This window comes from Acinonyx jubatus, chromosome A3 (genome assembly GCF_027475565.1).
Source record: "Acinonyx jubatus isolate Ajub_Pintada_27869175 chromosome A3, VMU_Ajub_asm_v1.0, whole genome shotgun sequence".
NCBI classification, from domain to species: Eukaryota; Metazoa; Chordata; class Mammalia; order Carnivora; family Felidae; genus Acinonyx; species Acinonyx jubatus.
Window position 1 is genome coordinate 11,646,814 of NC_069388.1, and position 23,769 is coordinate 11,670,582.

Below are 23,769 nucleotides of genomic sequence, written 5' to 3' on the forward strand. Positions count from 1 at the left end.
CACTGCCCCCTCCCCATGTCATCCCAACCAGGGTAGGGAATTGTGTTTCATTCACTGCTGGGCCCTCAGTGCCTAGAACAGTGCCTGACACACAGAAGATGCTCAATGAATGGAGGAAGCTGAGAAAGTGAGGTCACCCATTAGCTGGGCTATGTAACCTTAGGCAAGATGGCTTCCCTCTCTGAGCCTCAGCTCATCTCTGAGCCCACCTAGTTGCAGTGAGACCTGGGCGGGGTGTGGGGGGGGGGGGGTCTGAAGCTAATTAGAGGATTTCCTATGTGTCTTTGAGCCAACTTTGCACTCTCTCTGGACCGCATTTATAGCTCTCTGCATGTAATAACTCATTTAATCCTGTTGATAATTTGCAGGAAGCAGATCCTTTTATTATCATCTTCAGTTTGCAAGTGAGGAAACTGAGGCCAGGGTCACATCTAAGGGGTGGGAAGGACTAAAGTCTTTCCAGGCTCACCTTCCCCCTTGGGTTCGTCATAAATCGTGACAGGTCTGGTGATGTGAACGCCACTTTCCGAATGGGAAAACTGGGACCCAGAGAAGGGTGCTTTTTGCTTCCTGTGCTTCCCTGCCCCAGATTCCCCACTCCCGTCTGACGGCGAAACGAGTGGCAGTGTCTATCCCAGAGCCCCTTCAGGTGTGTGCATGGAGGCTGCATGCTCGGGTGACGTGAGTCCTTGTTTTTACAAGCCTCGTTGCTCAACAGGCCCTGCTGGCTGCTGCAGGGACTCTCAGCCTTCCCTCCAAGGAAGGGCTGATGGGCACAGAGCACACACAGTGGCACTGTGGCAGGGAGAGCCCAGGAGCCAGGTTCCGGCCAACGCCACCCACACTACCCTTTCTCCAGTTTACCGGCCCACCTAGGTGTTTGCAGAAACCTGGGGTGGGGAAGGGTCTCCAACTGGCAGCAAAGAGCCAAAGGCAACCCACAGATGCGTTCAGTTTGACCCCCTGGCGTTCTGGCTTCGTTTGTTTGCTTCTTTTAATGTCTCTATTGCCAACATTTAAAAACCAGGAGACCTCACATCAAAATTCCAATTTCCAGCTTCTCTTTTAAAACCAGAATCTGTGGGCTGGGCCTGTGTGTGGCTGGAAGTGTTGGGCAGGAGCCAGGCGGGGGCCGTGGAGGAACAGGATCTTTCCTCCCCGGATACACACCCTCCTCTGCCCCCAAACTGCTTTCGAAATCCCTTCCCCCAGCCTGCAGCTTCTCCTCAGCCCCATTTTCAGGAGGAGAAAACCGAGGCAACTCGCCCAAAGGGAGTCCCAGGCTCGCCCCTTTGAGGGAGCATGGAGGCAGGTGTGTGCAGAGGGTAGAGATCAGCCAGCCGGCAGAAACATAAGGCTGAAAGATGGTCCCTGGAGCCAGTCTCTGGTGGATCTGGAGTGGGGGCCTGGGTGGGGGGGCTCAGGTTCCTGTTCTGTGCCCTCCTGGCCATGACACGGGTGTGTCCTCTCAGCCCCAGTCCCAGGCCTGCACGATGGGGTAATAATATCCCCCCTGTCCTGGGCGTGCTGGGCCAGCAGCTCCCCCTCCTACTAGCCCACCATGACACATGCGAGTGCATCAGCCCTCGCCTGGCCCCCCAGAGGGCCTGACCCTGGTAAGCCACGGAAACTTAACACGCAGTGATCCCCACCCACACCACAGTGAACTGGTAAAACAGCCAAACTTAAAAGCCAGATTCCGGATTCCAGTGTCCGAGATGTTCTCCACTATGCCTCCTCTTGGAAGCTTCACTTTCCCCATCTCCCAAATAGGACCCAAATTAGATCCCTGAAGACTTCAAAGCCAAATATCCTGGGATCCAGAGTTTTTGGAGTCCCGGGAGGCCCTCAGGCCCGGCTTGTGAAACTTGCCTGTGCACATGCTGCCACCATGTGGCAGGCTCTGGGAATGCAGGAGTGGTTTATGTGAACCCTCTTGTTTTGGGATCCAGAAGTGGGCACTAGGGATATGATAGGACACGGGAAGGCTAGTGGAAAGAATAAAAATATCCCACGAACCAATGTCTACCGACAAAAGGTGCTTTCACTTGATTTTCATCCAAACAATTTTTGGCACCGACTGTGGTTCAGGCCCTAGAAACATTCATGAACAAGACAGAGTGATTCCTGTTTTCATGGAGTTAACATTCCTCTTGGAAGATAACAAGATAAATGAGTAAAGCATACAGTGTGCTAGATCCTGGCAAGCACCCTGGAGAAAAATACAACAGAGGAGGGGAATGAGGAGAGCTGGGGAGTTTGGATTTTAACTTTTTTTTTTTAATTTTAGATTTTTTAAAAAAATATTTATTTATTTTGAAGGGGGGGAGGGGCAGAGGGACAGAGAGTCCCAAGCAGCCTCCATGCTGTCAGTGCAGAGCCCAACACAGTGCTTGATCTCACCAACCGCAAGATCATGGCCCAAACTGAAATCAAGAGTTGGACGCTCACCTGAGTGAGCCACCCCAGTGCCCCTGGATTTTCACTGTAGGTTAGAGTGGGCAGGGGAGGACACACTGAGATGACACCCGATCAAAAAAAACGAATGCAGATAGCTGTGGAGACACTGGACCAGGCAAGGGGAACAGCAAGGCATATGTTACCGCAGGAGCATGCCTGGCCCATGGGGTTGCTGTGGGTAGAGCAGATGGACAATAGCAGGAAATTACCTCGGAAACAGTGGGGACCATTTCACACAGGGTTTTATGGGGCACTGAATAGACGCTGGCTTTTACTCCGGGTCAGCGGGAGCCATGTAGAGTTCTGAGCAGAAGAGGGACAGGATCTGACTTTGGGTCTAACGGAATCCCTCTGGCTGCAAGTGGGGGGTGGACAGTGTTAGCAGTGAAGGCAGAAGCAGGGAGCCCAGTGAGAAGCCGGCAGTTGATGGTAGACGCCACCAGGGTGGGGGCTGTGGACGTGGTGAGAAGGGGACAGATTCCGAATCTGTTCTGAGAGTAGAACATTCAGGGGACATCTGGGTGGATTGGTCGGTTGAGCATCGTATTTCAGCTCAGGTCATGATCTCACGGTTCATGAGTTCAAGCCCCACATCAGGCTCGCTGCTGTCAGAGCAGAGCCTGCCTTGGCTCCTCTGTCCCCGCCCCCCATCTCTCACTGCTCCTCCCCTACTCGCACTCTCTTTCTCTCTCTCAAAAATAAATAAACATTAAAAACAAATTTTTAAAAAGAAAGTAGCACCTTCAGGATTTGCTGATAGATCCAATTATAAAACAGCCACACTCCATATGGACCACTCCATAGCCTTTTAAAGGGATTAAGTGTATGATGCCCACAGCACTGGCAACCAAAAGAAAGAAGTAGATAAATCAGACAATGTCCAAACTAGAAGCTTCCATGCAGCCCAGGACAAAATCACGAGAATGGCAAGTCAGCCTAAGCAATGGGAGAAAATATTTGCAATATTTTGCAATATCTGACAGGTGAACATCCAGACTACACAAGGAATGCATTCCAGCCCCAGCAGCCACCTGCAACTCAACAACAGAAAACAACCCAATTAAAAGTGGGGAAAGGACTTGAAATAGACATACCTCCAAAGAAGAAACATGAATGGCTAACAAGAACATGAAAAGATGCTCAACATCCCTCACCATGAGGAAGATGCAAATCAACACCACAAGGGAACGCCTCGTGGCCAGTTGCACGGCTACTGTCAAGAAAAACAGGAAATAACAGGTGTTGGTGAAGGTGTGGAAAAATTGTACTGTTGGCGGGAATGTCAAATGGCACAGCCACTGTTGGAGAGTATGGTGGGTTCCCCAAAAAATTAAAAACAGAGCTACCGTATGATCCAGCACTCCCATGTCTAGCACTATTAGGTACGTACCCAAAAGAAGTGAAAGCAAGGTTCTGATGATATATTTGCACACCCATGTTCATACCAGCATTATTCACAATCGCCAAAGGGTGGAAGCCATCCCAGTATCCATCGATGTGCAAATGGACAAACAAAACGTGGTCTATACGTACAACAATTATTTAGCCTGTAAAGGGAAGGAAAGTCCGGGCGCCTGGGTGGATCAGTCGGTTGAGCGTCCGACTTCGGCTCAGGTCACGATCTCACAGTTTGTGCGTTCGAGCCCCGCGTCAGGCTCTGTGCTGACAGCTCAGAGCCTGGAGCCTGCTTCCGATTCCGGGTCTCCTCCTTTCTGTACCCCTCCCCTGCTCATGCTCTGTCTCTCAATAATAAAAAAAATAAATGTAAAAAAAATTTTTAAGGGAAGGAAAGTCTGATACGCTACAACGTGGGTGAACCTTGAGGACGTTATGCTAAGTGAAATAAACCAGTCACAAAAGGACAAATACTGGATGATTCCACTTAGAGAAGGCCCGTAGGGCAGTCAAAGTCATAGAGACGGAAAGTAGAGTGGTGACTGCCAGGGCCTGGGGGAGAGAGGGGTTAGATGTTGTTTAATGGGGTCACAGTTTCAGTTTAAGATGATGAAAAGCTACTGGGAGCACCTGGGGGCTCAGTTGGTTAAGCATCCGACTCCGTTTCGGCTCAGGTCATGATCTCACGGCTTGTGAGTTTGAGCCCAAAGTCAGGCTCTGCGTGGACAATGCAGAGCCTGCTTGGGATTCTCTGTCTCTTCCTCTCTCTCTGCCCCTCCCCCGCTCGTGCTCTCTCTAAATAAATAAACAAACCAACCTAAAAAAAAGAAAAAGAAGAGCTTCTGGAGATGGATGGTATTGATGGCTGTCCCATGATATGAATATACTTAGTGGCCCTGAACTGTACCCTTAAAAATAATTAAGATGGGAGCACTGGGTGTTGTATGGAAACCAATTTGCCAATAAATTTCACATAAAAAATAATTAAGATGGGAAAAAATAAGACAGTAAATTTTATGTTATCTGAATTCTACCACAATTTTTTTTTTAAAGAAAAGGACAAGGTAGCCCTTCATGTGTCAACACGGAAAGGTGCCCAGGGGCACTCTGAGGTGGAAGGAGGATGTGCAGGGCAGGATCCCGGTAGGGTTGTGTTTGTCTTGAAAACATTTGCCACTAGCTAAAACTTTTTTTAATTACACATAGTGTAGATGGTGTGGGAAAACAAACCTTCTTACATATTTTTAGTGGCTGTGCAAAGTGGTAGAACCTCTCGTTGCAATTTGGTCCAGAAAAGTCCTTGGGCCCAGAAATGCTGGGCATTTACACCAGAGATACACCTGCACAGAGAAGGACAGACATGGGGACAGCAAGCCCTTGCGAGACAGCGTCAATGGCCACCATTACCAGGAAATGCTATGCAGCTGCTAAAAAGGACGAGGGCGGGGGCGCCTGGGTGGCTCAGTCGGTCAAGCGACCGACTTCGGCTCGGGTCATGATCTCATGGTCGGTGACTTTGAGCCCCGCGTCGGGCTCTGTGCTGACAGCTCGGAGCCTGGAGCCTGCTTCGGATTCTGTGTCTCCCTTTTCTCTGCCCCTCCCCCACTTGCACTCTGTGTATGTGTGCCTCTCTCTCAAAAAATAAACATTAAAAAAATAAAAAAGGATGAGGGAGAGGCTCTAGACCAGCGCTCTCCCATAGAACTTTCTGGGATGATGGCAATGTTCTACATCTATACTGTGCTATATGGGAGCTACAAGCCACATATGGCCAGTGAGCACCTGAGGCTAACATGATTGAGGACGGATGTTTTATTTTATTCAATTTTAATTAAGTTCAGATAGCCTCCTGCAGATAGTGACTACTGCGCTGAACCACACGCATCCAGAAACAAGATCCATCATTGAGAGGAGAAAAGCCAAGTGCAGGCCAGGCTGTGCAGTGTGTAAACCGCCCCATAAATGAGAGGCCATGTGGGGATTCACTCCGCCGTCTGTTTGAGGAGGTGGCCTCCCAGTGGAAGGGACATAAGAAACAGGCAACGGTGGCAGCCTGGGGTCCGGGCTGCTCTGAATATTGTTGTGGAATAACACACCCCAAAACTCAGTGGCTTACGGCAACCACCATTTGTGGGCTCACGGTCCCTTGGGTCAGAAATCCAGGCTGCTGGTCTCTTGCTACAGTGCCGGCTGCTGGCTGGAGTGTCCCCACCCTCCCGTGGGTGACCCCTCGGCTAAGGGGGCCCCGGGGGGGCTGACAGTTGGCCGGAGCACGTGTCTGCCAGCTTTGCGCTTGGTCCTCGGTTCCCCGTGAGGTAGTCTCTCCCTCCCCACGTGATCTCCCCTGCACAGTAGCCGGCTTCCCCCAGAGCACAGAACGGGGAACTGTGAGGCCTCCTTAGGCTTCAGACCATCATTCCCGGCACCTTCCAGGGGTAGGACTGCACAGAGGCACACACAGCAGGAGGCGGGTTCCCTGGGAGCCTCAAAGGAAGTCTCCACAGGAAGACGGGTGGGGGCTGAGGGGGGAGGTGGGGGGAAGACCTAACTTTAAAATGTTCACCATGGTGGGGGGCTGGGGGGAGATACCAGTGCGGCTCAGTAGGTTGAGCATCTGACTCTTGATTTCGGCTCAGGTCATAATCCCAGGGTTGTGGGATCAAGCCCCATGTTGGGCCCTGTGCGAGCGCGGAGCCTGCTTAGGATTGTCTCTCTCACTCTGCCCCTTTCCCCCACTCACGCACTCTCTCCCTCTCAAATAAAAATGTTTTTAATTTTTAAAAATGTAATTAAAAAAATAAAATGTTCATGGATAACGTGTTGCCTTATTATTTGAGTTTACAAAGCCATACAATTGCATGGGTCTGCCTCCATACCTTTGCCCATGCTGTTCCCTCTGCCTCGACACCCTTCCCTTCCACCTACAGATGAGATATGCCTGGAGAAACTTTCCCTGAATGCCCAAGTCAAATGACTCCCTGCTTCCTCCTGGCAGCCTCTTAAGGTCAGCCCAACCTAGGTCATGTCTGAGCACACGTACACACACGCGCGCGCGCGCACACACACACACACACACACACACTCTGAAATCATGCTGATGCTAAGTTGCTCTAAAGTGATTTGGGGACCCAACCCAGGAAAATACACACTTACCTGGTCCACAATCTCCCCACCCCACGGGGCCTTTGCTAGCATCTGTGATTGCACTGCCCAGAATGGCCACCAGGTGGCAGTGGAGCCCAGCCTCCAACCTCCCCAGGCAGCTGTTGGAGCTGAAAAGGCACCTGTCGGTTGGGAAGGCCGGGACAGGGGGCCCCAAGCCCAGCTTTGAAGAGAAATTTCCCATCCTTATCTCCCACTCCCCTCCTCCTCAGCTTCAAAATTTGCTTCCCCCCAAGCCAAATGGCTCTAATTAGAGGCGTGCCAACCACCGATAGAGGCAGCAAGCTGGACGAATCTACATCTTGCACCGAGGAAAGATACCAGACATAAAAGAAAACACCCTGCACGGTTCCTTTTCTATGAAGCTGTAGAATAAGCAACATTAATCCATGGCGGAAAACATCAGAATGGCGGTTGCCTCAAACGGGGGAGCGGGCAGGCTTGAGTGGGGAAGTATGAGTGAGAGTCCTTCTTGGGGTGATGGTGAGCACTCTGTGTTAGTTTCCTGGAGCTGCCATAACAAAGTTCCACCACGAACCAGGTGGGTTAAAACAACATACACGTGCAACATGCATGTTGGAGGCTGGAAACATTCTGGAGGTTGGAAATCTGACATCAAGGCCACACTCCTTCTGAAGGCTCTCGGGAAGAATCCTTCCTTGCCTCTTCTAGCTGATTGTGGTTACCAGTCCTGGCATTCCTGGGCGTAGAGCCGCATCCCTCCGTCTCTGCCTCTGTCCTCGCGCGGCCTTCTTCCCCCTATGTGTCTCTGTATCCAAATCTCCTTCTCCTTTCTCTATAAAGACACCAGTCATTGGATTTGGGATCCACCCTAGTCCTAGATGATTTCATCTTAACTCCGTTATATCTGCAAGACCCTATTTCCAAATCGGGTTGCATCCACAAGTACCAAGAGTCAGGACCTGGGGCGCCCGGGGGGCTCAGTCAGTTAAGCTTTCAACTCTGGATTTCAGCTCAGGTCATGATCTTGCAGTTCGTGAGTTCGAGCTCCACATCAGGCTCCGCTCTGGCAGTGTGGAGCCTGCTTGGGACTCTCTCTCTCTCTCTCTCTCCCTCTCAAAGTAAATAAGTAAACTTAAAAAAAAAAAAAAAAAAAACAAGAGTCAGGACTTGAACATATCTTTTCGAGGGACTCGATTCAGCCCAGTTCATGTTCTTTATCTTGGAAAGAGTCTGGACAACACAGGCAGATGTACGTATCAAAAATAATCAAAACTCCACTAAGATTTGTGCATCTCACTGGATATAAGTTTTACAGACAGAAACAGATATTGAGCTCCAACTAGTGATATGCACCCTAGAGTGCTTAGGGGTGAGACATACTCGGTGTCTGCGACTCACTGCATTGAGTTGCCCTGGCTCTTTTAACTGCGAACAATTCCTCAGTCCCTCTCCTTCATGATCTTGACACTTTCAAAGAGGACAAACCAGTTATTTTGTGAGACTGTCCCTCGTGTGGCTCTCTCTGAAGCTTCCTCGCTGTCAGACTCAAGCTCTGCGCTTGTCAGGACCCCCGCTGCTGGTGGCGTGTCTGTCCTCCTCGGTGCTTGCCATCACGGACACCTGAGAGCCACTTGCCCCCTTACTGGTCATGTCAATAGTGGTCACTTGGTCAAGTGGCTGTCTGCCAGTTTTCACCACTGGCAAGTTACCGTATTTTCTCTTTATAAGGAGAAGTATCTTGTGGGAAGATATTTTTATTTTTTTTAATTTTTTTTAACGTTTATTTACTTGAGAGACAGAGCATGAATGGGGGAGGGGCAGAGAGAGAGGGAGACACAGAATCAGAAGCAGGCTCTAGGCTCCGAGCTGTCAGCACAGAGCCTGACGCGGGCTCGAACTCAAAGACCGCGAGATCATGACCTGAGCTGAAGTCAGACGCTTAACCGACTGAACCACCCAGGCGCCCTGGGAAGATATTTTTAAACCATCTAAATATCCTTTTAATCTTCCAACGTTCACTAATTTTAACGTCATGTATGATGCTTGCCTCAATCAATCTATTGCTACGTAATAAATGATCCCAAAACACAGCAGCTGAAGACAAAAATCATTCATTTTCTCACTGTTTTGAGGAGCTGAGAATTCAGGAGGAGTCTGACTGGAAGGTTCTGGCTCAGAGTCTCTCAGAAGCTTGCAGTCAAGATGTCAACTGGGTCTGGGGCTCTTGGGCGGCTCAGTGTGTAGCTTCCAACTTCGGCTCAGATCATGAATCCAGCCCCCACTCAAAGGGAAGTGAATTAAATTTCACCTCTTGAGGAGAAGAATGTCAAAGAATTGGTGGTCGTATCTTAAAATCACCATATTCCCATTTATTTGCTCATTCATTTATATCAAGATGGACCCATGGGTTTTATTTTATTTCAGGGGTTAAAAATCCATCACCACCATTACTTATGTCAGTGCTCAAAGTGACCCAGATTCGGCCACAGCCCAAGTCACTTTCTGCTGGCTCCTGTGTCTTGTCACCACGTCCCAGTCATTCTCTGGGCATTTACTTATTTCTGGCACAAGATGTTCAGGCTCACTTTCTACTTTTCTTACCCCCGCCCTGGTTCCTTTTACTGGAGAATGAGATTTTAAAACCAAACTCTGGGCGCTTTTTTATTTTTGCCAATCTCTCAGGTGTAAAGTGATATTTCCTGGTTGTTTTCATTCTCATTTCCTATTACTAACTAGTTTGAGCCTGATTCATTTGCTGATGTTTTTCCTCTTCTGTAAATTCCTGTTCACATCCATTGTCCCTTATCCTTTGGGGCCACTGTCTCTTCTGTTGTGTATGTGCAAGCTTCCTGTATATTCTAAGCACTGCAATTTTATTTTATTTTATTTATTTTATTGTATTATTTTACTTTACTGTGTTATTTTTTATTTTATTTTATTTTATTTTACTTTATTTTACTTTATCTTACTTTACTTTACTTTACTTTATTTTATTTTATTTTATTTTATTTTATTTTATTTTATTTTATTTTATTTTATTTTTAGAGAGAGCACAAGCAAGGGACTGGAGGGAGGAAGGAAGAGAGAGAATCTCAAGCAGGCTCCACATTGAGTGGAGCCCGATGCAGGGCTCGATCCCACAACCCTGGGATCATGACCTGAGCTGAAATCAAGAGTCAGATGCTCAACTCACTGAACCACCCAGTCCTAAGCACTGAACTGAAATTTTTTTAAGTAGTTTTTTTTTTTTTTAATGTTTATTCATTTACTTTAAGAGAGACAGAGACAGCGTGAGCAGAGGAGGGGCAGAGAGAGGGACAGAGACATAATCCCAAGCAGGCTCCGCACTGTCAGCGCAGAGCCCTATGCAGGGCTCAAACTCACGAACTGCGAGACCGTGACCTGAACCATAACCAAGAGTCGGACCATTAAGCAACTGCACCACCCAGGTGCCCCTAAGCACTGCAATTTTAGACACTGCTGTGTGTTCACTCTCTGACCCCTGCCTGTTTACTCTGTCCATGGTACCCTTGGGCCAGAATTCCTCAATTTTGATGTAATCAGAGTAATTAAAAAAAAAATATATATATATATATATATATATTGCCTTTTATACACTTGTGGGGGCTTTGGTTGTGGTAAAACACAGATAACATAAAAGTTACCATTTTAGTGGTTTTTAAGGGTACAATTCAGTGGCATTAACGACAATCACTGGGTTGGACAACCATCATCACCGTCTATCTCAGGAACTTTTTCATCCTCCCAGATGGAAACTCTGTCCTCCTCCCCAAGCCTCTGGAAACCTCTATTCTACTTTCCGTCTCTTTGAGTGTGGCTGCCCCAAGCACCTCAAATCGTGGAACCACAATACTTGTCCTTTTGTGTCTGGCTTATTTCCCTTTGCTTAGTGTCTTCAAGGTTCATCCATGTTGGTGCCTGTGTCGGAAGTTCATTTCTTCTTAAGGCTGAATAATATTCCCTCCTTTGAATACAGACATTTGGCGCATCCACTCACCTGTGAGTGGATACTTGCATTGTTTTCCCCTTTGGGCTGTTGTGAATATGCTGCTATGAATGGAGATTCGAGCATCTGTTTGAGTTCATTTTTCAACTCGGGATTGGGGATCATATGGCAATTCTGTTTCGCTTTTTGAGAAGCCGCCAACCTGTTTTCCACACCAGCTGCCCTGTTTTGCATTCCCACCAGGCACTACAACAGGGTTCCGATTCCTGTACATCCTCACCAAGACGTAGTTTCGACGTTTTTTTTTTCTTTTTTACGAGAGCCATCCTAATGGGTGTGAAGTGTTATCCCATCGTGGCTTTGATTTGCATCTCCCTAATGATAATGAGCATCCTCTCGTGTGTACTCTGGCCATCTGAGTGTCTTTTTTGGTGAGATGTCTAATTAAGTTGTTTGGCCATTTCTGAATCAGATTCTTTATGCTTGTGCTTTTGAAATTAGCTTCATTTAAGAGGTCTTTTCTCACCTCTAGGCACAAAATGATTTCTGACTATTCTTCTACTAATGAGAGGGCACTCGGGGGGTGAAATATATATCACATGCATCATTTCAATCATTTGTAAATGTACAATACAGGGGCATCGATTACATTCACAAGTCCTGTATCCATCACCACTATCAATACCCAAAACTTTTTCATTGTCCCCAACATAAACTCTGTCGCCATTAAACAATAACTCCCTGGGGCACCTGTGTCGCTCAGTCGGTCAAGCGTCTGACTTCAGCTCAGGCCACGATCTCATGGTTCATGAGTTCGAGCCCCACATCAAGCTCCCTGCTGTCAGCACAGAGCCTCCTTCAGATCCTCTGTCCCCCTCTCTCTGCTCCTCCCCCACTTAAGCTCTCCACAAAATAAATAAATGTTAAATAATAATAATAATAATAATAATAAATAAAGCAAACAATAGCTCCCCGTCCTCCCTCCCCCCTCCTGCTTCCGGCAGCTACCATCCAATTTTCTATCTGTATGAATCTATCTATTATTGTTCTGAGTCTGGCTTGTTTCCCTTAGCATTACACTTTCAAGAACTCTCCATGCTATAGCATGTGTTCAAATCTCATTCCTTTTTAGGGCTAAATTATATTCCACTATGTGCTTATAACTGCTAATTTTATGATTTTCCCCTTCATGTTAAGACTTTTTTTTTTTTAATGTTTATTTTTATTTCTGAGAGAGAGAGACAGAGCATGAACAGGGGAGGGACAGAGAGAGAGGGAGACACAGAATCTGAAACAGGCTCCAGGCTCTGAGCTGTCAGCACAGAGCCCGACGTGGGGCTCGAACTCACGGACCGCGAGATCATGATCTGAGCCGAAGTCGGCCGCTTAACCGACTGAGCCACCCACGCGCCCCTAAGTTTATTTATTTTTTGAGAAAGACAGCACACGTTGGGGAAGGGCGGAGAGAGGGAGGGACAGAGGATCCAAAGGGGGTTCCACACTGACAGCACAGAGCCCAATGCGGGGCTTGAACTCGCGAGCCGTGACATCATGACCTGAGCCAAAGTCGGACACTGAGCCACTCAGGTGCCCCATCTTCACATTAAGACTTTAATCCACGTTAAGAGTCTGCCTGTGTTTGCAACTGGGGGCCAGTTTCCCAACACCATCTTCTGAACCCTGTCTCCTTTCCTGGGCGGGCTGTGGGGTCACCTTTACCCACACACTTGGCTCTCATGCAACCTCTGTCTGCTCCAGCCCACCGTGTTCCCTCGTTGGTCTGTTTCTCTGTGTGTCAGCACCCCACTGCTTTTTTTTTTTTTCAACGTTTATTTATTTTTGGGACAGAGAGAGACAGAGCATGAACGGGGGAGGGGCAGAGAGAGAGGGAGACACAGAATCGGAAGCAGGCTCCAGGCTCTGAGCCATCAGCCCAGAGCCTGATGCGGGGCTCGAACTCACGGACCGCGAGATCGTGACCTGGCTGAAGTCGGACGCTTAACCGACTGCGCCACCCAGGCGCCCCCCCCCCCCCCGACTGCTTTTATTATAATGGCGTGTGCCTTTTTCAACTGGCAGGGGAAGGCTCCTCCTTACTATTCTTTCTTAAGGTTGTGGCATCCACGCCACATCTCATCAAATCCCCAGAACATCCCCGTGTCAACAGGTACAACCCTTTTTCCCACAAGCCAGTGAGGAACCAGGCTTCAGGGAGGCGAAGTGACCTGATGAGATTTACAGGGCCGACAAATGGCAGAGCTAGGACAAAACAAGGCGGGTCTGACTCTCCAGCTGCCCCCTGGTCCCCGCCCCCAGCTGCCTCTCCTATCTGTAGCCCCCTGGGGTTTTATCCGCAAGAAGGAGGAAGGGGCTAAAAAAGAAACCACTGTGCATTTAAACAGAAACTTTCCAACAGGAAATTGCTTACGGAGGTGATGGAGGAGCCCAAAAGTCAAAAAAGAGACTGCGGAAAAGCTCAGAGATTCCTCGCAGAAGCCAGTGCCACTTCTAAGCTGGAGGGAGCAGGGGAGGAGGAAATGTTACGGCAGGACAGGGCCTTTGGCCCCTCAGAAAATTGTTAATGCATCCATATGATAGGACTATGAGCCACCATTAGTTGAGCATTTACTATGTGCCAGGGTTTTCCACTAGTATTTTACATGTACTCTATATACACAAGGTGTGGCTCCTTCTGGCCTCCGCTCAAACCTCCTCAGAGATGCCCTATAATGCTGCCACCAACAAAGATCCATCTCCTGCTTTATTGTCCTTTATGGCATTATCAGTTTATCAGTAACTGAAATTATCCCATACGAGTGTTCGTCTATTATCTCCCCCGCCATCTGCCCCATCTCAAGACTGTAAGCCCCATGAGGGCAGGACTTGAGTCTTGGTGCATCTTAGCGCCAGGATGAGAGTCTCAATCAATCACCCAGATCATAGGTACTCTATGTTGCTTCGATAACTAATCTAAAGAACGCTCTCATGAAATCCTCACCAGACATCCATAAGGTGGGCACGAGGGTCCTCATTTTATAGAAGAAGAAACTGAGCCTCAGAGAAAGTCCCAAATTCGCCCAAGCTCACCTAGCTAGTAAGCAGCGAAGCTGAATTCGAAGCCAGGTCTGTTGCTCTCGACCTGAACACCTGCGCCCCCTTCTTGCCTTGGTGCCTTCCTTCCAAATCTCTCCTTGCTCTGTGGTTTCCCACACTACCCTCACCGCTACCCCCCAAACCTCTCTTGTCCTGGAAATTCCCAGGGCCTTGCTGAGCTGGGCTGCAGTAACACTTTGTGCCAGGAGGTGTCACCAGAGAAGTCTCGTGGCCACGGTCTGGGGTCCGCACCCCAGCAACGAACGTGCCATAGTTTAATCACTTTTAAGGATATTCCCAAGTTTTTCCTCCACAAACCAAGCGGCAGCTATATCCTAGCACCTGTGGTCACAGGCTATGAGGGGAGGATTTCTCCGGGAATGGGTTTCTCGAAATGGAGTTGCAAAGATCAATGAACATCTTTAAACTGCATAGATTCCGTGAACGTGCGAAGCCTGGTTTTACAGCTGAAGAGTGTGGGGCCCAGAGAGGGCACACGGTTTACCCGAGGGCATACAGCAAGTTAGTACAAGAGCCAGGTCTGAAGCTGGTTCCTCCGGCCACAGATTCTGCCACCGCACTTGGATGGATGCTTCCACCTAGGCTCAAGTGCAGTCTTTGTGCACTTGTACATGCGTGTGGACCTGTATCTGACTGTTCCTTCTGTCGTCCAAGCCTCCATTCAGTCACTTAACAAATACATTGGTGAGATACAGAATCAACACTGCCCACTCAAATAACAAGTGCCTCCCACACAAGCAAATAATTTATTTTCCTCTCTGATATTAATCTGAATGAAAGCAGTCCAGGGTTGGATGATGGCTTTATGGTGTCAGGGACCCAGACTCTTTCCGTCTTACAGCTCTTCCATCTTAGACTGGCAGTTTCCATCTCATGGCCCAACGTGGCAGCTGTAGCGTTGCCATCACATCTACATTCCTGCCAGTGGGGAGTGGAGAAAAGGAAGTAGAAGCCAACATCTTTAAGGGCACAAACCAGAATGTTTTGTGCCATTTCCACTCTCATTCAATCGGCCAGATTGAGTCACATGTCCTACACTGCTGCAGAGGAGGCTGGAACAGCATTAGCTGGGCGGCTATGCTTTCTGCTAAAACTCGGGGTTCTACAACCAATGAATACATTGGCCACTCCCTGCCACCCATACATTTTCTGAGCACCTACTATGTGTGAGAGAAGGTGCAGCAACCTAGAAAGAGTGCAGACCTGGGAATTTGATTCATCTTGGGTTGAACCCCAATTCTGCCTTTCCCAGCTGTGTGTCATGACCTCGCTGAGCCTTAGTTCGCTCGTTTAGAAAGTGGAGACAAGACAATGCATGTGCTCGTGCACTGCGAGAGCATGCGGAGTCAGCGTTGGGTCCAGGGTACAGTTGGCATCAAAGAAATGGCACATGCTTCTACAAGAGTTAGACGCTGAGCCGGGTTCCCGGGCTGGGAGGGAGGGGGGTGGCGGGGAGAGGTGACTCAGCAGAGGCCCTGCCCTCGATTCCTATGGGGAGACATTCCAATGCAGCCTCCTGTAAATAAAAGCTCAGAGACTGCTCAGCACATAATCCCAACGCGTCCGTCACGCATGAGTCAGAAGCAGTTATGCCCTTAAGTCATAAAGTCGCAGCTGGACCCGAGATAACTGGCACCCTTCCAATCCCACCCCGGCCCCATTTTACAGAGGAGCAAACAGAGCTGACGGAAGAGCCGTGACCACAGCGTGACTGCAGTTTGATTTTATCAGCCTCCCCCTGCTGGGATGTGTGGGTTAGTTCCAGTATGGAGCGATCAGAAACAGACTTGGCTGGACCTCCTAAGCCCACAGGAGCGGGGTTTTCCAGACTGGCTGGGGAGAAACAGGATTGCCGGGGCAAAGCGTCGTCCCACCGGGTGCTCTGACCGCAAGAAAGGGAGGTGTCTCTCTCCAACCTACTTACAGATCAGTTTCTCAACCTCAGCACTACGGACATTCGGGGCCAGAGAATTCTCTGTCCCGTGCGTGGCAAGAACATTAGCAGTGTCCCTGGCCTCTCTACTCATGAGACGGCAATAGCATATCACCACCCCCAGCTGTGACAACCACAAATGTCTCAAGATGTTGCCAAATGTCCCGTAGGGGTCAAAAGCGTCCCCAGTTGAAAACCACTGCTTGAGATAGACAGAGCCTGCAAGTAGGATGTTTAAGCACAGATTCTTTAAGCAGATTTATGGATGTTAGTGATTTTCTTCTCTGTGGGCAGGTGTATGTTTTTTCTCTTACGAAGGGGTACAATGGCCTTCGTAGTTATTAATGATTTCAGGCCATTATTGGTACAATTCGTGGCATTTGAACGTGGACAATAGAAATTATATTATAGGGGCGCCTGGGTGGCTCAGTCAGCTAAGCGTCCAACTTCGGCTCAGGTCACGATCTCATAGTTTGTGAGTTCAAGCCCCGCGTCAGGCCGTGTGCTGACAGCTCAGAGCCTGGAGCCTGTTTCGGATTCTGTGTCTCCCCCTCTCTCTCTTTCTGCCCCTCCCTGGCTCTCACTGTCTTTCTCAAAAAAAAATAAACATTAAAAAAATTTTTTTGAGAAATTATATGACAATGTTGTGTGAACGTTAAATTTCCTGACTTTGAAACCTATCTCAAACCTGTGGCCATGTATGAGAATGTCCTTGTTCTTCAGAAATGCACTAGGGGTAAAAAGTCATCAGGTCTGTATCTGACTCTCAGATGGTTCAGAAAAATTACACACACAGAGAAAATGATAAATCAGGTGTAGCAAAATGTTGCAAATTGGGGGATCTGAGTGAAGGAGACATGGAAGCTCATCGAGCTATTCTTTTTTATATATATATTTATTTTTGAGAGAGAGAGAGAGAGGGAGGGAGGGAGCACGACCGGGAGAGGGGCAGAGAGAGAGAGAGAGAGACACAGAATCAGAAGCAGGCTCCAGGCTCCGAGCCGTCAGCACAGAGCCTGACATGGGGCTCGAACTCACAAACTGCAAGATCGTGACCTGAGCTGGAGTCAGACTCTTCACTGACCCAGCCACCCAGGTGCCCCTTATTGCACTATTCTTGCAACTTCTCGGTAAAATTGAAATCATCTTAGAAATTATTTTGGAGGGATTTTGTAACAGTCACCTATGTCTTATTCTAGTTTTTTTTTTTTCTCCTTATAGAGTTTATTATTATATGGCTGATTATTGTATTTTTAGGTTTATTTTTGAGAGAGAGACAGAGAGCAGGGGAGGTGCAGAGAGAGAGGGAGACACAGGATAAGCAGGCTCCAGGCTCTGAGCTGTCAGCACAGAGCCCGATGCGGGGCTTGAACTCACGGACCGCGAGATCATGACCTGAGCTGAAGTCAGACGCTCAACCGACTGAGCCACCCAGGCGCCCCTTATTCTAGTTTTTAAAACACGGTTTTTTAATCTGTTACTCCCTGGACTCCAAATTACCCCTGTTCTGCAAACAGTACACCAAGCACATTCCTACCTCAGGACCCTTGATCTTCCCAGGCCTGCTGCCCAGCATACACTCCCTCACCCTTTCTCCCTGGCGAAATCTTACTCGTCTTTGGGCAAGTGAAGTGTTCTGAGCCTCAGTTTTCTTTTCTATAAAATTGGGCCAAAGAGCAAGTGTATCTAAAATACCCAGCACACAGGGACAGCCACCTGCAAACACCAGTCCCCCACACCTTTCTCCCCAATCTCCCCCAATCTTGATCCCCCCACACTCTGCAAGTAAGAAAGAGGGTATAAAATAGAAACAGAGGATGGCTTGGTCTCCTATAACTGCAAAGTCCAGAAGATGATCACGCGCAGTTCAGGTAAGGTTTGCTCTAGGCGGTTAATGCTAATAATAGCTAAAACTCAGTGAGTGCTTACAATGTGCCACTCTTCTAACCACAATGTATTTAGCAGCTTATCTTCACAACAGCCCCATGAGGTAGCCATACTCTTATTATCCCTGTTTTCCACATTAGGAAACGACATCCCAAAAGAATAAAAACTTGCCCGTGGTCACACAGCACACAAGTGGTGGGGCTCAGACTAGTCTGACTGACTAGAAAGGGAGATCCACTTTCAAGTAAGGCTTGATCCAGCCGCTTGAGGATCTCACCAAGGACCTGGTTTCCCTTGGTCTCTCCTCTTCGCCTTCTCCAGGGAACTCACCCCCTCATGGCTGTCAGCAGATTCTGATGAGACTTTTTTCCCTCGGGGGAAAAAAGCACCCGTGTCTCAACTCCATGCCAAGATCCTCAAATTCACTCTCCTTGGGCCATCTGAAGTCACACACCTATTTCTGAACCAATCGCCATGTTCCAGGTCACTGGACAACGTTGCTTGGCTTTTATATTAAAGAGGTGGAGTCTGCTGAGAAAGCAGGCAAGAGAGATTCCTCCAAAAATTCAAGGTATTATTTCCCTGAAGGAGGGGGAATGGCTGTGGGCAACCAGAAACAGATGTCTGCATCCCCATGACTCACACATACAATAAAACACTGTAAAATGTAGAGGAGGAGGAGGAGGAGGAGGAGGAGGAGGAGGAGGAGGAGGAGGAAGGAGAATGGAGAATGGAGAAAGGAGAAAGGAGGAAGGAGGAGGAGAGGAGGAGGCCTGGTTTGGGGACGGCTATGCTATAGCCCAGGCATGCACCATCTGGCCAGCCTGGCCTGGCCGTGACCCTCCAGGGAAGGAGGCCTTCCTGTCCACCCCCACACCCCGAAGTGGTGGCAGGGTCACAGGGCAGGCACACTCAGGGTTTTGGAAGACAGCCTGCAGCATGGCCAGGTCACTTCTGGGCTACTTCCTTCTGGGCAGGAGGCCCTGCTGGGAATAGGGAACATGTGAAGATGTTCCCACAGACTGACCTAGGGAACAAGCAGCCCCGGCTGGGCACACGTAGCCTCTAGGGATAGTGGGCAGGGATACCTGACATCCTGAGAACACAGTGGCCCCTCTTGTCTCACAGCCAGGAAACGCTGAGGCCCTTGGTCCTTCCACCAGGCTATAACTGGGAGCTTCTAAAGTCCCTGTGGGCCCCAAGCCCACTTTTTCCTTTCTTTTTTTTTTTTTTTTTAATGTTTATTCATTTTTTGAGAGACAGAGAGAGACAGAGCATGAGTGGGGGAGGGGTAGAGAGCGAGGGAGACATAGAATCCGAGCTCCAGGCTCCGAGCTGTCAGCACAAAGCTGACGTGGGGTTGGAACTCACGGACCGTGAGATCATGACCCGAGCCGAAGCCAGACGCCCAACCGACGGAGCCACCCAGGTGCCCTGAAGCCCACTTTTTCTTAACAGCCCACACATTCAATCATTAAAAAGCCAGTAATGCTTCTTCCCGCCTCAGGGCTTTTGCACTGGCTTTTTGCTCTGTCTGGAACACTGTTCCCCTACAGTCTCACATGGCTCCTTCCATCCCCTCCCATAAGTCTGCTCACATATCACCTTCTCAGTGAGGCCGTCCCTGGCCACCTTCATCAACAACTCAACCTGCCCTCCAGCCTCCCAGCTTCAGATCCTCCTTACCCTGCTTTGTGATGTGTTTGTTTGTTTTCCAAAGCAGCCATCACTTCACTTTCTGGCATGTCAACAAGTTCATTACCTATTGATTATTATCCATCACCCCTCACCACCACCTCCCCAGGTGTCGGCTCCAGGAGGCAGAGATTTTTGTCTTCTTTTATTCCTGCTGTTTCCCGTACCTAGAACAGGCCCTGCCTTGTAATATCTGCTCAATAAATATTTGCTGAACGAATAAATACATGAATAGCAAAAATTATAGTGAAGCTCATTTTTGCAGTCAATTTGTGTTGTTTGGAACCTATGCAAATGTGCATGAGGAACCTTAAACGTTCTCCTCAACATCAGGCGCTGTGCGTCACTGAGGAACGTCTCTTAGGAATGAGACTCCATTCCCCACGAGTCCACCAGCCCCCAGGACAGGGCTGGCTCGGAGCAGATGCTGAAAATGTTTAAACGGCAAATGTACCGTCAGGCAGATGACCAGGAGGGAGAAGGAAGTCAGTTGGCACGAGCCCCCATTACAGCCTCCCTGCCTCCAGCCCCCTCACCCCTCACTCCTGTGCACCCTTCTTACTCACTGCCCTTCCCTCTCGGTGCACCCCCACTCTAACCTGCCTCCTCTCAGCAGCTAGACGGATCCTCTCAAAGCACAAATTGGATCTTCAATTCTGCGGGGCTCCCTGCTGCCCTCGGAACAGCCTAGATTCCTCTGTAGGGCACCAAGCATGCCCAAGCCCCCATGGAACTTCCATTTTTCTACAACTTTCTTCTCACGTTCACTCCAGGCTCGCCGATTGTTTTTTCTTCAATTCAGTGAGTAAAACAACCTCTCGCCACCAGGGTGAGAGCACATGGCACGTGCTATTCCCTCTGTGTGGAAGACTCTCATACCTCACCTGATTCCCTTTCCCCAGCGGGTTCTCACTTAACTTCAGATTTCAGCTGATTCCCCTCCTGCAGGAAGCCCTCCCTGATTTCTCCTCCTGAGGTAGATCACGACTACGTATGCATTCCCATAGTTCTCTCTTTGCCCCAGTTTTCCATTCATGCATTAATTCAACACTTATTTGGCCTAAATGGTGCATAATGATCTGGCTCTTTAATATCTCTCTGATCCCACCTTCCCCCTTTTTTCCTCTCACCCTCTGCTCCAGCTACATAAGCCTCCTTGCTATTGCTTGAGCACACCAAGCATGCTCCTGCCCCAGGGCCTCTGCACTTCTTTGGGTATCTTCATGGCAGTTCCTTCACTTCCTGCAGGTCTCTGCTTAACTGCTGCCTCCTCGGAAAGGCTCTGCCGACACCTTCCCCTCCCCATCTGCTGAAGCACTCCTCGTCATTCTCTGTCCATCCCTGTAGCCTGTGTCATTTCTCCACATCATTTGTCCCTACCGGAAATTAGACTATCTTTTCACCTGTTTATTGTCTGTCCCTCTTGCGACTCTGAGGGCAGGGGCCTCCCATGTCTTGTCTGCTGCTGAATTATCAGCATTTTACACAGTACCTGGCCCACAGCAATTCTTGGTAAAGATTTGGTGAGTGAATGAATGTGGCAATCCAGATCAATATGACTCGGCACAAGCCATGGGGGGCTCCGTCCCCCGACACCGTGACACCTCGGGGGTGTCCATCTCGGGCAGCTTTGCAGCCTGAGTCTCAGAGCTAGGAGGAAGCGGAGAACATAGACCTAAAGGAAGAGAAGGGGCCAGCCACATCCCTCTCCAGGGAGATCATTCACTTGGAAGTAGGTACAGTGAGTGCAAAGGCCCTATGGCAGGATGACAGTAGGAGACATCAGGAGACAAGGCTGGAGAGTCAGCAGGGCCTTGAATGTCAGGTGAGGGTGTGGACCTCATCCCAACACTTTCATAGTCAAGTACAACACACAGGGGAAGTAATAAACATTTCTTCAGTGTCTCCTGCCTGTCAGTACACTACCTCTCACTGTGTTCACTGTGAACCTTTCTAAAGCCTATGAAGCATTAGATTTCCATTTAATGAAGGAAAATGGACCTACATAGGCTCAGAAACACAGCTATGAGACTCCAAGTTTCTAAGGCTAGGCTCCTCCCATTGCCTTTGACCTTTGCCCCACTCACTCATCCCTGTGATTCCACCTCTTCCCTCCTTTCTGGCTTTGCTCTAATTGGTGACCAAAGGCACATGCCATTCTCCAGGCCAGAAAAACAACTTGACGCCCATTCAACGTCTCCCCCGGAACACCCAACACCCATCGCATGTAATATACGCAAAACAGAACTCCCAGGTTCCCCACCCCCAGAGCTGATCTCCCCCAGCTCAGCCAGTGGCACCTCCGTCTCCCAAAGGCTCAGGCCAGGAACCTGAGCGTCATCCCTGACACCTCATCAACCAGCAAATGCTGGCCGCTCCACCTTCAAAATACATCCAGAATCAGCCACTTCTCCCAAGTCCATGATCACCCTGGTCTGACCATCCATCCATCCACTCCTACCTGGGCTATTTCAGCACCTGTCCCTGGTGTCCTGCCTCTGCACGGTCACTGGGTCCATTCCTTGCGTGGAGCCAGAGAGACCCTGTTAAAAATATAAAGTCAACGTCACCATGCAATTCTTTACCAGAGCTTCCCGACAGAACTTTCTATGACGGACATGTTCCACATCTGTACCGCCCAATACGTTTCCCACCTGCCACATGGGACTATTGAAATGGGCTCAGTCTAACTGAAGGGCTGAATTTTTAATTTTACTTACTTTAATAGTTGGCAAGGCTGTGGGAAAACAAGCATTCTTGAACACAGCTGTGAGAGTATAAATTAGGACGTGATTCTAATCCCAGTATCCACCTACCTCAGAATGGTTTGTCTCTATCTACCAAAATGACAAGGGCATGTAACAGTTATCACGGCAATCCCACTTCAAGAGTGTGTCTTTCCCATGCAAAAGTGACATTACATTAAAAAAATTTTACAACATCCAAAGACAGGAAACAACCCAAGTGCCTATTCAACAGACAACTAGTTACATGAATTATGTGGTCCAGCCACATAAGGGAATACGATGATGTTGTAAAAAAAAAAAAAAAAAAAAAAGGAGGAAACAGGACACCTAGAGCAAAAACAAAGAAAAAATCCAAAAACTGGACTTCATCAAAAGCAAAAACGGTTTTGTGCACCAAAGGACACTATCCAAAAAGTGAAAACACAGCCAACAAAATGAGAAAATAGATTTGCAAATCATGTATCTGGTAAGAGACTAGCGTCCAGAATGCATGAAGAACTCTTACAACTCAACCACAAAAAGACAAATCATCCCATTTTGAAACAGGCAAAGGTTTGAATAAATGCACTGGGCTGAGCCTTAATTCACTCGGCAAGTGTTTACTGAGCCTCTACCACGTGCCCTATGCGGATCCCGACATGGGGATTCAGCTGTGAACAAAGCAAGTCCGGGCCCTCAGGAACTGGTTTTCTGGTCAATGACACATGTTATGGCCATGACAAGCGCTGTGAAGACAAAACATGATGATGTCACAGTGACTGGAGGAGGGGGCAACTTTGAGTAGGGAGGGCAAGAGGGGCCCGCCCCCGAGGAGGCAACATCATTGGTAATTAAGAGTAAATGAAAGGCTGTGGACTCGCTCCTGGGCCTGCGCCTAACAGATATTAAGCGCTCACCAAATCTTATAGTGACGCTTAGGGTCATTCTCCTCAGTTTACTGTCTTCTCCCTCGGGAGAACAAGAGGTCCTGGGGATCGGGCTCGACGTTTCTCCTCCCCGGGACGCTCAACGGCAGCTGGCACACAGTAGGTGTACGCAGGGTCCTCCTGACCTCCGCACGAGGTAGGGCTCGAGAAGCTAGCCCAGTGGGAATGGGCCTCAGCCCAGGAGTACGATTCAAAGTGTCCACCAAGTGCTGGCTTTCTAGCCCCGGGCCGGCGCCCTCCACTCGCGCTCCCTGCACGCAGGAGGCGCTTGACAGTGCGTGCTGAAGAAACGCCCTTTTCTGGGTCCGGTGGCGCACGGCCTCGACCCATTGCACAGGCCGGCAAACCGAGCGAGAGATGGGCGGTGCCACGGGCGGCATTTCCGTGGGGGCAGAAACCGAGGCCCCCGCCGGGGGCGAAACGCGACGAGCTGGGACTCGCCGCCGCCCCACGCTTCCGTGCCCAGCTGCGCCCAGCTGCGCTCCTGCCCCCGGAGCGCCGCGGTTGGCTGCGGCTCGG

At 49.2% G+C, this 23,769-nt stretch overlaps 1 long non-coding RNA gene across 3 annotated transcripts in view; it reads right to left on the reverse strand.

The window, feature by feature from the left end:
- The window catches only part of LOC106980399 (uncharacterized), a 230,467-nt gene extending 206,719 nt beyond the window's left edge, over window positions 1-23,748 (reverse strand). For all 3 annotated transcript variants that reach the window (XR_003416378.2, XR_008289053.1, XR_008289054.1), the window contains exons 1-2: window positions 23,221-23,748; window positions 22,039-22,120 (exon numbers count right to left, since the gene is read on the reverse strand). This is a non-coding gene — a long non-coding RNA (uncharacterized LOC106980399). The remainder of the gene's footprint in view (window positions 1-22,038; window positions 22,121-23,220) is intronic.
- Between the last annotated feature and the right edge of the window lie 21 nt (window positions 23,749-23,769).